The 17,169-nt window shown below is 34.8% G+C and overlaps 1 protein-coding gene across 1 annotated transcript in view; it reads left to right on the forward strand.

Moving 5' to 3' along the window:
* The window catches only part of dachb (dachshund b), a 52,498-nt gene that overhangs the window by 8,190 nt on the left and 27,139 nt on the right, over window positions 1-17,169 (forward strand). The window lies entirely within an intron of this gene.

Here is a 17,169-nt window from a genome sequence, read left to right on the forward strand (position 1 = left end):
AGGTGTGGATGTTATGGATGGATGTTAGACACATGATAAGCCCTCTCTTCCTACTCACCTCTCCATTAGAGGCTTGAAGAAAACAAAAACGACAAAGTGGTGCTTGACAGTGAATGTTTTTTTTTTCTCATGCCTTCCTTTTAAAGGAGCAGTTCACCCAAAAATGAAAATATCTGTCATCATTTACTTACTATTGTATCTTATCATATCTAACAATATGACCAAAATGGAGAATTATTTTCAGCCACTTTTTTTCAATGCAATTACAATGAAGCTTTTTAGACACTTAAAAAAGGATGCAAAAGCATTGTGAAGTTATCATCATGGTTATCCATATGACACATGCACTAAAGTGTGTGTACATTTTGTGAACTGGATCAATTGATTCATTGAAAAAGATCTGACTCAAAACAATGATTCATTCACAAATCAGACATTTCTTGTGAGCACGCCAAGGATATCTAGGCCAGGTGTCAAGTATTTCAGTGAATAACCACAGAACTTGGAATATAAGAGTTGTGTGGACCACTATCATACTTTAATGGTGTATTTATGAAGCTTCATTCCCCGTTTATTGTCATTGTATGGAAAAGAACATGAACAGATAGAAAAATAATGGATTTTCTTATTTTTCTGTATTCTTTTAAACAGTTGTTTTGTCCACACTTGGATGGATAGTTTTGAATCTGAAATCTAATTGAAAAAGCCACAGTGAATTAAATTACTTGGGGGAAGAGTTTTATATATGTATGTATATATATATATATATATATATATATATATATATATATATATATATATATATATATATATATATATATATATATATATATATATATATATATATATATATAAATGGTAATAAAATATGACAAGATCTCAGAGTAAAACTATGTGAGAAAAAAATAATCTTAATTATGTCAGATAACACTTAAGCAAAACATGATCAGGTCAAAGTGTCTGAATAATTTTTTTCTTACAAATTTGTATCAATTTTACTGGTAGTCCACTGTATGAACATTTTTTTGGGTATAATATGTCACAGTTTACTTTATTTTGCTATCCTCACTTACATAAATGAACTATAGTGTCCGGCACCAACTAGTAAAAATATATCAAAAGTATATTTGGTTTGACTGTATGTATGTATGTATATACAGTGGGTACGGAAAGTATTCAGACCCCCTTAAATTTTTCCCTTTTTGTTATATTGCAGCCATTTGCTTAAATCATTTAAGTTCATTTTTTCCCCCCATTAATGTACACACAGCACCCCATATTGACAGAAAAACACAGAATTGTTGACATTTTTGCAGATTTATTAAAGAAGAAAAACTGAAATATCACATGGTCCTAAGTATTCAGACCCTTTGCTCAGTATTTAGTAGAAGCACCCTTTTGATCTAATACAGCCATGAGTCTTTTTGGGAAAGATGCAACAAGTTTTTCACACCTGGATTTGAGGATCCTCTGCCATTCCTCCTTGCAGATCCTCTCCAGTTCTGTCAGGTTGGATGGTAAACGTTGGTGGACAGCCATTTTTAGGTCTCTCCAGAGATGCTCAATTGGGTTTAAGTCAGGGCTCTGGCTGGGCCATTCAAGAACAGTCACAGAGTTGTTGTGAAGCCACTCCTTCGTTATTTTAGCTGTGTGCTTAGGGTCATTGTCTTGTTGGAAGGTAAACCTTCGGCCCAGTCTGAGGTCCTGAGCACTCTGGAGAAGGTTTTCGTCCGGGATATCCCTGTACTTGGCCGCATTCATCTTTCCCTCGATTGCAACCAGTCGTCCTGTCCCTGCAGCTGAAAAACACCCCCATAGCATGATGCTGCCACCACCATGCTTCACCGTTGGGACTGTATTGGACAGGTGATGAGCAGTGCCTGGTTTTCTCCACACATACCGCTTAGAATTAAGGCCAAAAAGTTCTATCTTGGTCTCATCAGACCAGAGAATCTTATTTCTCACCATCTTGGAGTCCTTCAGGCGGGCTTTCATGTGTCTTGCAGTGAGGAGAGGCTTCCGTCGGGCCACTCTGCCATAAAGCCCCGACTGGTGGAGGGCTGCAGTGATGGTTGACTTTCTACAACTTTCTCCCATCTCCCGACTGCATCTCTGGAGCTCAGCCACAGTGATCTTTGGGTTCTTCTTTACCTCTCTCACCAAGGCTCTTCTCCCCCGATAGCTCTAGGAAGGGTTCTGGTCGTCCCAAACGTCTTCCATTTAAGGATTATGGAGGCCACTGTGCTCTTAGGAACCTTAAGTGCAGCAGAATTTTTTTTGTAACCTTGGCCAGATCTGTGCCTTGCCACAATTCTCTCTCTGAGCTCTTCAGGCAGTTCCTTTGACCTCATGATTCTCATTTGCTCTGACATGCACTGTGAGCTGTAAGGTCTTATATAGACAGGTGTGTGGCTTTCCTAATCAAGTCCAATCAGTATAATCAAACACAGCTGGACTCAAATGAAGGTGTAGAACCATCTCAAGGATGATCAGAAGAAATGGACAGCACCTGAGTTAAATATGAGTGTCACAGCAAAGGGTCTGAATACTTAGGACCATGTGATATTTCAGTTTTTCTTTTTTTTTAAATCTGCAAAAATGTCAACAATTCTGTGTTTTTCTGTCAATATGGGGTGCTGTGTGTACATTAATGAGGGGGTTTGAATACGTACCCACTGTACAATAACAATACAAATACAAGCAAGTAGAGAGATTGACTCAATTATGTAATTCACAGTGCTTAATGGAAGTGGGTGGGTGGTAAAGAATTCTTTAGGTGCAATTTGCTTGCTTCGATTCCCTGATTGGTGGGGATTGTTTTGCAGAATCATGGGTAAACACGATTATTTAAAAAACAGGTTGAAATTATGCGGGATGATGGCTTCAACAAAATTATATGCCATCAATTAACAACCTCATTGCTCACAGTAGGTTTGTCTTTAATGGTCTATTAGTTATTGCTAAAAATCAGTTCACTTGGACAAAAGGAATAAGATTTTTACTTCCGAAACCTGACTGTTGCACACTGTTGAATAAGTTTGATATTAAATTCTTTTTTGTCACGCATAAGAAAACTCTTTTGCGTTAAAATCACTTATACACATGCCTTTTATGGCTTGATGGTTTATTCCACTCCTGTCTGCTATATTCTCCCAGTTTTTCCCATTCTCACCCTGTAGCACCTTTGAGAATGCTGCTCGCGTCTCTCTGTCCGATCACAAGGTGTCATCCCTGACTGTGCTGACATGGCACTTTTCCGCACACACACACACACACACACACACACACACACACACACACAGAGGATTGTTTATTGGCTTGCAAATATGTCCTCTATCTAAGAAGGACAGAGAGGGAGAAAAGTAGAGAGAATTGAATAAGTAAATGTTTTAATATGCAGGAGGCAAAGAGGGAAAGAAAGACAGGAAGAGAAGAAGAGAAAGAAGAAGTATTCATGAGCTTGAGGCAGAAACTGAAAAGCAGTCAATGGAGAATTGTGGTCATTAGTGGCACTTACTAACATACTGTAAGAGTCACTTTTACTATTGCTTATACTTCTGTGATTTAAATAAACTGTGAAAACTCTAAGAGTAGAACTTTAGTGTGTAACTCATGTTATGCTATTTGTTGTAATATTCATCTTTCTTTCTTCAGTTAAAATGAAATTACGGTTTTTGAGGAAAACATTCCAGGATTTTTCTCCATTTAGTGGACTTCACCAGTTACCAACAGGTTGAAGGTCTAAATTGCAGTTTCAATGCAGCTTCAAAGGTCTCTACACATTCACAGACAAGGAATAAGAGTCTTATCGTGAAATGATCTGTCATTGTATACTTTTAACCACAAATGCTTGTCTTGCACTGCTCTGTGATGCACCATGTATTACGTAATCACATTGGAAAGGTAACGTGTGACGTAGGTGAAAGTACCGCGACAGGGTGAAAAACCTAAATCATTTTCTCCTCCAACTTCAAAAGCGTCCGACAGCGTTGTTTTACCTTTTTTTTTTTGTAAAAGCTGTTTGACTTAGTCTTTGCACGTTTGCTTTGCAAACAGTTGCTCGGTACTTCCACCTACGTGACATGACCTTTCCCACATGATTATAATGTGTGGGGCATCGCAGAGCTACTGCAAGACCAGCATTTGTGGTTAAATAGTATTTTGTTTTTAGAAAATCACTTTGCTAGATAAGACTCTTATTCCTCATCTGGGATCATGTAGAGCCCTTTGAAGCTGCAATGAAACTGCAATTTAGACCTTCAACCTGTTGATAACTGTTTAAGTCCACTATATGGAGAAAAATCCTGGAATGTTTTCCTCAAAACCTTAATTTCTTTTCAGCTGAAGAAAGAAAGACATGAACATCTTGGATGACTTGGGGGTAAGTAAATTATCAGGAAATTTTCATTCTGAAGTGAACTAATCCTTTAATAAAAGCTCAAATTGGGAGGCTGGAAAAGGACTATTTCTTTTGAAAGCTATCAGATATATGATTTTCACCTGGCACAATGATATACTGTTACAAGCTGCAAAACCCTGAAGACTTACATGGCTCTTTTGACTTTACCTTTTAGCAGCCACCTAGCAACCACACAGAACACCCTAGAAATACCCCAGCAACCACTTGGAGATTTGATCACAGTTGACACAATTACACAAATCTATTTTGTCAATAATTCTCAGAACGCAATAAATATAAAGTTCCACCTTACAATATATTTAGACAGTTCGCTAGCTTTTAGAACAGATCATGTCATGAAAGTAAGTAAGTTTCATGAAAGTAAATCACTCTCATAAATTGTTCACTTGGTAATTTTGTCTTTCAAAGACATTTCTATATTTACACGAGCATTAAAATGCTTTAAGCCACCAGTTGTTGTTTCCTTGTGTCCCTTTTCCTGTTTCACTCTATGAATAGAAATCAGCATTTATGTTTTCTGTTTGCTTCTGTGATTCTTTTTAGACAGAGAATGAATGCCGCCTTTGTGTGGTCAAGAAACAGAGCAGCAGATAAACTGTGCCTCTCTCTTTCTCTCTCTCTCTCTCTCTCTCTCTCTCTCTGTCCATTTCCCCCTCTGTAGTCTTCATTGTTACACTGCTCTCATACTCAGCCTTCCAAATGCATTTTACTCTGATTTTTTTCAAATTTGATCAGAAATTTTGTAAAACAGTAATATTGTGAAATACTACAGTTTAAAAAAACAGTTTCCTTTTTGAATATATTTAAAATGTCATTTATTCATGTGATGGCAAGCCTGAATTTTCATCATCATTACTCCAGTCTTCAGAAATCATTCTAATATGCTGATTTGGTGCTCAGTTACAATTATTATTGTTGCTCAATTATTAATTATACTTGTATTATTATTATTAATGTTGAAAATAGTTTTTTGCTGCTTAATATTTTTGTGATACACTCAGGATTCTTTGATGAATAGAAAGCATTTATTTGAAATTGAATTGTTTAGTAACATTATAAGTGTCTTTACTCTTGTCTTTGAACAATTTAATGCATCCTTGTTGAATAAAAATACAAGTTAATTCCTTGCTGCAAACTTTTGAATGGTAGTATATCACAGTTTTCACTAAAATATTAAACAGCACAACTGTTTTCAACATTGATAATAATTATACAGTGGGTATAGAAAAGAATCACCCCCTTTAAAATAATCACATTTTGTTGCTTTGCAGCCTGAAATGAAGATGGACACAGTTTTGTTTTATCCAGCTGTATTTATGCTTTACAACTTATAACATCCGAGTGAAAGATATAACTCCAACATGTCAGGAAAAAAAAAAATATATAAATAAATAAATAAATAAATAAAAACCAGAATCACTGAGTTGGAAAAAGGATCACCCCCTCCTAAAAATGAATTGTAAACTTAATCAGGTGTAGCTAAACACCTTCTCAATGACACACAAAGTCATTTGACTTTTAACTGTGATCAGCTGTGGTCATTTTGATTAGCTCAGCATGAAAAGAGCTTTCCTGGAGCATTTCAGTCCTTGGTAGTCCAACTGAAGCAAACAATCAACTATGGGCACTGTCAATAGATCTCCGGGATAAAGTTGTGGACAGGCACAAGTCAGGAGATGGATACAAAACATTTCAAAGGCTTTATCAATGCTTAGAAACACAGTGAAGTCTATTATTGAGAAGTGGAACACAGGCCCTTCCTGAATCAGGACGTTGCTCCAAACTGGATGAAAGAGCCAGGAGGAAACTGGTCAAAGAGTCTACCAACTCTGAAGCAATTGCAAGAATTTATGACAAAGAAAGGCCATTGTGTGCATGTGACAACAATATCACAAATTCTCCACAAATGTGGCGTGAATGGGAAGGTTGCAAGAAAAAAAGGCCACATGCAGTCACGACTTGAAGATTCTGAGGCCACATGGGAAAAGGTGTTATGGTCAGATGAGACTAAAATTGAATTATTTGGCCTCAACACAAAACGATATGTCTGGCGGAAATCCAATACAGCTCACCATCCAAAAAGGTGAATGTCCTTGCATGGCCTAGTCAGAGCCCAGACTTAACCCCCATTGAAAATCTGTGGAATGACTTGAAGACTGCAGTCAACAAATGGTCACCATCAAATTTAACTGAACTTGAGCAGTTCTGCAAAGAAGAGTAGGCAAATATTGCAAAGTCTAGATGTGCAAAGTTCAACTAAATACTGACACAGTCCTGATCCTTTTTCCAACTCAGTGATTCTGGTTTTTAATTTTTTTTAATTTTTTTTTTTTCTGACATGCTGTTGTTTCACTTGGATGTTATAAGTTGTAAAGCATAAATACAGCTGGATAAAACAAAAACTGTGTCCGTCTTCATTTCAGGCTGCAAAGCAACAAAATGTGATTATTTTAAAGGGGGGTGATTCTTTTCGATACCCACTGTAAATGTTTTTTTTGAGCTGCAAATCAGCATATTAGAATGATTTCTGAAGGAAAGCAAACTGTTTTAATTTGACCTAATAATGCATAACATGCATGTCGTGCCTCTAGATTTTACATTCTTTTATAAATATATACTAGAGTTTTGCTTTTTCTGAAGAAAGTGGGAGTTGTTCTCACCCATACAAAACTCGTCACCACCATTCTGGTGTGTTGTGTGTGTGTGTGTGTGTGTGTGTGTGTGTGTGCTTGTAAGGATTAAGTAGGCTATTACAAGTATAAGTAACAGTCAGACTTCAGGGCCTAAGCATTGTGTTCTTTTCATAATATACTGTACAATATAAAGTGTCAGAGGCTGTAAATGAAATTGGTTTGAACACTGAATAAGTCTCAAATTGTCTCGCTGTGGTCTAATTCATTCTCTCCCTTTCTTTTCTCTTTGTTATATTTTGTTAGGACAATTTCGTCTTTCCTTTTGCGTGTTTCTCTGTCATCTCTTCCTTCTCCTGCTCTTCTCACTCAATTGAAAATGAGAGACTGTAATTAGCTCTTGTGGTCCACACAAAACCAGCCAGAGAAAGATGGAGCTATTGTATTTCTCAGAAGAAAGTCAATAGATGTCATTGTGTATGTGTGTATAAATGGGTGTGTGAATGTGTGATTAAGCTTGTGTGTGTGTGTGAGAGAGTGTGTTTATTTATGTGTGTGCTGCTTGTCTGTCCTTATTATCATACTTGATAGTAGTGAGAAAAAGAGGCAAAGGGCTACATAAATTCAATACCTAGCTCAAATGAAAAGAAAGAAAGTAAAGAAGACAACCTTGACCAATCAATAAAGGGAGGGAGGGATTCCCTCCAGAGCTTACTATGACATCATAGTAGAAAAAACACACAAAGGAACAGATGCTCCGTCTTTTCAAAGCATTTCAATTCAGGTGTGCTATGCAGTAAAACATATTGATTGTATCGAAATGGTAACTGTTCTATTCTTGTAAATATATCTGTAATGTGTACAGTAATGTGGAGAGATATTTTGTATCGGTTGAGATTGGTAATCTTAATTTTTTCACATTTCACCCCAAAATCAAAGAAAAAGAAAAAACTGAAATTCTTAAAAGTCCCCCTATGGTGAAAATCAAGTTTTTAATGTTGCTTATATGTCTATGTGGTGTTTTTAATATGCTTTAAGACAAACCATGTGCAAATTCATAAATCGACACCATTGCTGAGTATTTTCTCTTTAAAACTGCACTGATCTAAAGATGGTTTAAAAAATCGCTGATGTTTCTGACTTCATCTTGTAACCAAACACGTCAACGGGCTTTAGTGTATCATTAAAGGTACAATTTGTGATATTTTTTTTCCGCTAGAGGTCGCTAGAAGCCTATTCAAAACAAAGGCGTAGTTTGATGACGCCAAGTTTTAGAGCGGAAACTTGGGACATGTGGTCTCCATCTCAACGGTCGGTGCAAAAGAATAGGGATTGGAGTCTGGAAGAACTCATGTTCGTGGATGCAATTATTAACGTGACTGTAGTATGAAGCAGAGCAGGACTGAGTGTTGCGGGAGCTGAACGAGGAGCTGGAGCGATTGATCAACACACGCCTCACGAGCAGCGGGACTTTTATTATGACACAGTCGCCGGCGCCGCTTCCGCTTTTCCGGTCATGAGTTTACGGGAGCTGTCCTTGTCGACAGAACCAGCGGCAGATGGTAAACAGTAATTATGTTCCATAAATAAGTAACACAATCCACCATAAAATGTGCAAGAAGTAAATAAGGAACAGCTTGAAGCAAGCTAGTGGTTTGCTGGACGCTAGACACTACTTCCGCATTTGTCCACGGCACTGTTGTCATGTGGTTTCTGGTTTCAGTAAAGGCGGTAACAAAGGTAAGTGACGTCATTGACAGGCGACTGCACTGCCCCGTGTCACTGTTTAGAATGGGAATTTTCTCATGATTTACAAGTAGTTAAAAACATTAGAGATATTGTTAGTAATCAGCTGGACAAAATATATAACACTAGCCTAGTGGTTTTTGGATATTTTACTGCAAAAATTTTACATATTGTACTTTTAACTATGAACTCTCTGAAGCAGGAGAGTCTCAAGAAGGTTATCCCAGTATATTTTTTCTGTTGATATGAAAAAGCAGGTAGAAATATAGCAATATAGCAGGTGAATGATGTATGTTACGATGTTATGATGAACTATATGCCTTTCTCCACTGACGTTCAAAAGTGTTCAAAGCGTTTCTAAGGATACTGATTTTAGAAGACAGCTGTCTGACTCACAAATGTGAACATGGTTTGTTTAACATTAGCAACACATTATTAGCTGTTTGATAACGTAGGTAAGCAAAAGGCTAATTATATTAATTACTGTTATGTGTCCGACGTTGTAAAAAGCGATACCATTATGCAGCGTTTACCTCAGTAAGTTGACTGAGTGGATCTCTGAGCTTGTGCGAGTGAGTGGAGGCGGGGCTAAATAGCATATTCATAGATCCGTGTATATTAAATGAGGCAAGGGTGAAGAGTTACATTCAAGCTATTTTAAGGCATGAATAAAAAGTTTTTACAGGAAAAAAAAGGGGGGACTTTTTTTTCATTGACATTATTTGCATGATAATTAAGTGGAAGGTGCAGGCATTTAAAAATATAATATAATATAATATTTGCAAAAAAATATCAAACTATTTTTTTTTACTAATATACATTCAAAAATGGTCACGATCATGTCTTGTTTAGTTTATTGTCATTGTCTTTGCCTGAGTTCTCATTTGTTACCATGGTTTCTGATTAGTTTTGCACCTGTTCCCTGCTCTATTGATCATTCCTTCTGTGTATTTAAAGGGTTAGTTCACCCAAAAATCATCATTTACTCACCCTCATGTTGTTCCAAACCTGTATGAGTTTCTTTCTTCTGTTAAACACAGAAGATATTTTAAAGAATCTTGGTAATCAAACAGTTGACGGTAGCCACTGACATTATATTGCCACTGAGAAGGAAAAGACTACGTTTTTTTTTTCTTTCTTATAACTTTGAAATGAAGTGTAACCCATTTGCATACAATGTTTCCATGAGATTCCACCCTTACCGTTATTGTTAGTGAACATTTATGAATGTAAAGAGGAACTGCAGTGAGACCTGTGGTCAACGGTTATGACAGCTGTTTGATATCTATCATGGCAATAAATAGTAGAGCTACCCTCTGCCTGTGTGTGTGTGTGTGTGTGTGTGTGTGTGTGTGTGTGTGTGTGTGTGTGTGTGTGTGTGTGTGTGTGTGTGTGTGTGTGTGTGTGTATAATGACACGGGTATTGCACTGGTATTACGATGTAAACATGAAATATGAGGACATTTCATGAGTCCTCATATTTAAAATAGCTATAAAATCATACTAAACAAATGTAAAAATGCAGAATGTTTTCTGTGATGGGTAGGTTTAGGAGTAGGGGTAGTGTAGGAGGATAAATGTACAGTTTGTACAGTATAAAAACCATTACGCCTATGGAATGTCCTCACTTTGATAGCAAAACAAACCTTTGTGTGTGTGTGTGTGTGTGCGCGCCTGTGCTTTAATAATATGTCTTTGATCTCTGGGGGAATCCTCCCTTGTCCTCCATCTGCCACCAATCATAGCCGATGACAGAGTATTGATTGAGAAGAGGTTTCCATAGTAACAGGCTCTTGGGTGTGGTCTGATATATGTTTTATGCAGAGTTTGGTGTGTGGGTGTTGGGGGGGGGGGGGGGGGGTATTTGATAAAATGTAATACACTCTAGTAAAAGATCAATAAATAAAGAGTTATTTTAGTGTTCTCTTTACCACACAGGAAATTATTTTTTTGGGATTTGTTTTCACATATTAAGTTATGTAGTTAATGTGTGAAAACAAATCCCAAAAAAATCATTTATGTAGTCACATTGTTTTACGTTTTGTATTATTTTACAGAAATACTAAAACTCAGCTTTTTTAGATAATTATATATTATCTTATAATTTTAGATAATAATACATTTGTTATATTGTAACATACACTAAAAAATGCTGGGTTAAAAACAACCCAAGTTGGGTTGAAAATGGACAAACCAAGCAATTGGGTTGTTTTAACCCAGCATTTGGGTTAAATATTTGCCTGACTTTATGGGTAGTTTTATTTAACCGAACTACCATCATTTTACGGCGGACTGCTTCACAAACGAGGGTCAATTCAACGCTGGATTTGCACAAAAGATTAACATGATGGCACATGCTAGTCGATGAGTTGAATCAACTCCACAGCAACTACATACATTTATCCACTAACCATTCAGAAACATCCAGATTCATTCTGAAAGTTGTAACTTCTTCCTGAGTCTCTCCATCAGTGTCTGACTCCGGTTTGAACAATGTAAGGCTGAACACCATTACTGAAAATCATCATTTTGGCTGCGTGAGATTCTCCAGCTTTGTTGTTGTTGAACAACCGAAGTGTGAGCTGTTAAAGCTCCGCCCTCTTCTGGAAAGGGGGCAGGGAGCAGCAGATCATTTGCATTTAAAGGGACACACACAAAAATGGCGTGTTTTTGCTCACACCCAAATAGGGGCAAATTTGACAAGCTATAATAAATGATCTGTGTGGTATTTTAAGCTGAAACTTCACAGACACATCGTGGGGACGCCCAGATATTACATCTTGTGAAAAGGGGCATAAGAGTTCCCCTTTAATAAATAAACATTTAATAATAAGTTGAATGAATAACAATTGAACAAAAAACATTTATTAAATTGCTTATTAATAAACGTTCACCTTTTTATTATTATTTTTGCCTCTGGTAATTTTGAGTCTGATTTTTAATTTCCAACCTATTTTGGGGTTCATTTTAAGCAGTAGTTGGGTTAAATAAAACTGCCCAGCACGTTGGGCAAACATTTAACCCAATCGCTGGGTTTGTTTATTTTCAACCCGACTTGGGTTGTTTTTAACCCAGCATTATAGTCTGCTGATTAATTATAATCAGTGTACGATTACACATGCACTCTTTTTGTTCGCTGTGAATCAAACCTATGACCTTGGCATTTCTTGCATCTTGCTTTACCTGTTGAGCTACAGAAATGCAGTCTAATCTGATGCCATGATGCTGGCATGACTGGCTTGTTTAGGCAGTGTGTTTCCAGTCCCTCCGATCGGTGCTTCAGTCATTTTTATAAGAGTTTGCGCTTGCTAGTGACCTCTACATGACTGCATCGCTTCCATCAGCGGCTCATCCTGTCGTTCCCTAAAAGAGAGGGATTCTTTTCTCTCTGATAATACAGAACAAAAGAGCTGTTGTCAGTAGATCTGGATTAGCTTTTTTTGTGTTTCCGTGTGTGTGTGCACAGAAAGATAGAGCGGGAGAAAGAGAGGGAGAGAGAAGTGGTATCAAGAGATCAATGAATGAGCGTCTCCAAGAGCTGTATTACTGTAAGCTTTGTAAACAGCGTTCTTCCTTTTGTCTGTGCTTTTAAGAAAGAGGAAACCATTCACACCCCCGTACATCAACACACCGTCCCACACACACTGCACACATTCCTGTTAGGCTGACACAGCGGGTTAGTGGATGTATAAACATTACACACCAGGATGAAAAGAGAGATATGAGCAGCTGAACTGCCGTGGAAATGCTTTTTTCCCCTCTTCTTTCTTTCTCTCTGTTGGAATTCATCTGTGGCTCTTTTAGGCATCAAACTAATTAAGCATGCAAAAAGCATACACAATCCTTATTGTTTCAAAATCACATTGCCTTATTAAATCTACTCTGTTTAAAATCTAAACTGCTGCTGAGCCTCTGTTAATACTCAGAGATTTCAAAAGGGCCATATCAGAGAAAACAGGATTTTTCTTGCTCTTTTGAAACACAGAAGTATTACATTTCAGTGTATAACTCACCCTGCACTGTTTACGCTACAGTCATGAATAATTCTGCAAATTGTGTGGCTTGTTGAGGAAAGCTTGAGGAGAGAGTAAAAAGGATAAACGACCCCATAGATTTACATTTTAAGGAGGGACCCAAGCCATATAGAGACTTATGGCAGTAAACATCCGCCTATTAGCAACACCCTAACATCCACTCAGAAACCCTGGCAACTGCATAGCAACGTACTAAACATCACTCAGAATACCTTACACCGCGTCTACACCGGATGCGAGCGACAAATCTCAGACGGTAAACTGATGCCTCGTTCTATTTATGACATACTGACATGAAGGACAAATGCTTTGCAATGGGTGCTTTGTTGCGTGCAGTGCACAGCGACAGCAGAACAGAATGACAGAACAGAACTATGCTGATATGGGGAAGTAATTTACATATAGAAGTATTAAAGATGTAGTTGCAAAAATATCAGTCTTATAAATTAATTGGTGGCAGATCACTCGAGATACAATGTTTTTTATTCTTTCATGTCAAGTGCTTGAGGATTCTGGTTCAGTAAAAAAAGTTGAAAAAATGCATTTTTTTTGTTTCCTTTTTTTTATTTTTTTTAAAATAAGTAGGTTCATTTGTTATTTGGAGTGTTATTAATTTGGAGTTTATTAATTATAAAATATTTTTTTATAGTTAAGTCATTAATTTTGTAATAAGGTGTAGCACTATTTTAAACTGAGTGGAATTTTTAAAAACAGAATTTTTAATCAGTTCTTAAACACTTGATGAACACTAACTGCACTGAAACAACAGGTTTATTTATTTTAATTTTTTTAATTATGTACTATGGATAATCATGTTAAAATATGAATATGAATATGATTATGAGGAACATTTATTTATAAATCTCATCATTGTATTGCATGTTTTGTCCCCCACAATAAAACCTAAAAAGCTTTGATTATAAAGTATTTACATACAATCTTACTAAGACATATTGTTGGGAGATATAGAGTAACAACTTTTTTTTTCTATGCATTTTATGTATAGTCTGCTAAACTTTTATAAAAATTTGATTCACACTACAAGTTATCTTTTTTTTTTTTTTGGCAAATAATAGTATAAATAAGTATAAATATCATCAACTGCACCAAATTGCATATTTTGGCTCAGTCTGAGGTGTTTTTTTCCCTCCTCAAGTGTGAGCTCCATATTCTCCTATTGTAATGTGTAAGCCAAAAAAGCCTGATGTATTAAATAGGATTCTCAACATAACAGACTTTTATATTTAAAAATATATTGGTAACACTGTACAATAAGGTTCATTAGTTAACATTAGTTAACTACATTAGTTAACATGAACTAATAATGAACTGCACTTCTACAGCATTTATTAATCTTTGTTGATGTTAATTTCAATTTTCATTATTAAAATCTTGTTAACATTTGTTAATGCACTTTGAACTAACATGAACAAACAATGAATAACTGTATTTTCATTAACTACACTCTAAAAAATGCTGGGTTAAAAACAACCCAAGTTGGGTTGAAAATGGACAAACCCAGTGATTGGGTTGTTTTAACCCAACTGTTGGGTTAAATGTTTGCCCAACCTGCTGGGTAGTTTTACTTGACTCAACTATTGTTTGAAAATTACAGTATTGCTTACTTAACCCAAAATATCTTGAAAATTAACATTTATTAATATGTTTAATAAATGAACATTTTAATTTCATTTTAGATTCATTTTAAGTCAGCCATATAGTCATTTTCAAACAATAGTTGGGTTAAATAAAACTACCCAGCAGGTTGGGCAAACATTTAACCCAACAGTTGGGTTAAAACAACCCAATCAATGGGTTTGTCCATTTTCAACCCAACTTGGGTTGTTTTTAACCCAGCATTTTTTAGAGTGTAACATTAACGAAGATTAGTAAATGCAGTAACAAATGTATTGCTCATGGTGAGCTCATGTTAGTTAATACATTAACTAATGTTTAACTAATGAACCTTATTGTAAAGCGTTACCAATATATTTTGTCTAAAGGCAGTAAACGGTTCCATTTCATTAAGTTAGATTTTTCTTACTGTTATTTCATCTGTTAGTTTTTACAGTGTTAGGGTTAGGAGTGGATCTTCATTCTTACTTATTTTTCTAGAAAATTATTATACAAATTTAAGCCAATTAGCAACCAATTCGCCAAAGCGAAAAATAGTTAATTTTTTTTCATGAGATTGCTTTGCTCTGTGCTGTACTGTCTGAATAAGGAAAAGAAAAAACAGCAAAAGCAAAAAATAAAAATAATAAAAAATAAAATAAACCTTGACTAACATTTTAAGCTTGGTTTACCTCAATCATTATATTTGGGGGATATGATGATGAAAAAAATAAAAATGCCACTGGTTCATTCTAGCTCACTGTACGTCAATGTCATTCTCTTGTTATTCACATATGGGTTCATGATTGTTGCTCTATCAGAGGAGAGATCACAGACTTGTCATCGACTACCACTGCCGCATAAATCAATGGAGAGATGTTAAACTCAGTCTGTTTCTCCTTCAGTCACGGGCCTCTGTTTAAAGGTCTTTCTCCTTTTTCATCCACATTCTTCCAAGGCAAAAGCCCCTCAGTGTCTTTTAACCTTTGACTGCTCAAAGATTGTGCCTCTACCCCTGAGATGAACCTTTGGAGTTATAAACAAAAGCAAGACTGGCAGGAAAAGTCCTCACTCTTTCTCCTCCTGTTTCGGTTATTTTAACGGAATTTGAAGGGGTTTGTCCATCTTTATTTAATCAGCAGTTTGTTGATTTATAGAGGATAGTTCATATCCCAAGTTTGGCAGGTGACAGACAAAGTGCAATGTTAAAACTACTTTATGGGAAAAACTTATGGAAAAGCAAAAGCATCTTTTTTTTAAGCTACTGAACAGTCTGAATCTGAGCCTTCAGAATGATTTTCTTGCTTTGACCTTTATAACGCCTTTCCAGTTAGAAGTTAGAAGGCTGAAACCTCAGTATGTTCTCCTCATATATGCTGAGTATGCTCTGATACTCTATAAAATCATTTGAAAATATCTATGTGACTTGCTAAAAGGGCTCTCTTGTGTGACTAACTTTTAAATTGTTGACCACTAACATTCATAAAACAGTCTCATATTTATGTTATTTGAATATACTGTTTAAAAGTTTGAGGCCAATATGATTTAAAATACATAAATACTTTTATTTAGCATGGATGCATTAATTTGCATTTGAACTGTTCTTTTTGACTTTTTCTGAATGTATCACAATTTCCCCACAAAACTGTGTATGTATATATATATATATATATATTTATGTATGTGTGTATATATATATATATATATATATATATATACACACATATCTCAAATTACATAAAAATTACACACACACATACATATATATAAATATAAATATAATATATATATATATATATAAATATAAATATAATATATATATATAAATATAAATATAATATATATATATATATATATATATATATATATATATATATATATATATATATATATATATATATATATTATTCTTAAAGGTTCAGCAGTTACTTTATTAAATTAACTTTAGTTAATTTAATAAAGTAACTTTACTAAATTAATAAAGTTACTTTATTAAATTATATTTTATATATATATATATATATATATATATATATATATATATATATATATATATATAAAAATATATAATTTAATAAAGTAACTTTATTAATTTAGTAAAGTTACTTTATTAAATTAACTAAAGTTAATTTAATAAAGTAACTGCTGAACCTTTATGAATTTTATGAATTTTATATATATATACATATAATATGCACCACTGTTACATTTTTATTTATATGTATTTTAGTATTATTTTTTGTTGTTGTTACAGGGTAAAGAGCAGAGAAAAATTTCTAATTAGTAATTAATATAGTATTTATTACTATTTTTGGCCTTTGTTTTTATATTTTCAGTTTTTTATTTTAATTAAGTTAGTTAATTTTATAATTTATATATATATATATATATTTATGTATATATATATATATATATATATATATATATATATATATATATATATATATATATGTATATATATATAGCAGCTTTGAACATTGATAATAAGAAAGGTGAAATATTTTCTTGGAATATTGCAAAATTTAATGCAAAACTGTCATCAGCGGTGTCAATATTTTATGTGAGTTTGGAATGCTAGAAAATTTGTGTTTCCTGTCAAACTTGTTGCTATAATGTCATTTTAAAGTGTTATTTTTCTATTTTTTGTTCACATTACGTAAAACATACTTTTCTATTATTTGCTTTTATTGTGTTTCTGTTTTTCTACACTGGTTCTCTGAGACAT

This window comes from Chanodichthys erythropterus, chromosome 12, assembly GCF_024489055.1.
Source record: "Chanodichthys erythropterus isolate Z2021 chromosome 12, ASM2448905v1, whole genome shotgun sequence".
Taxonomy (NCBI): domain Eukaryota; kingdom Metazoa; phylum Chordata; class Actinopteri; order Cypriniformes; family Xenocyprididae; genus Chanodichthys; species Chanodichthys erythropterus.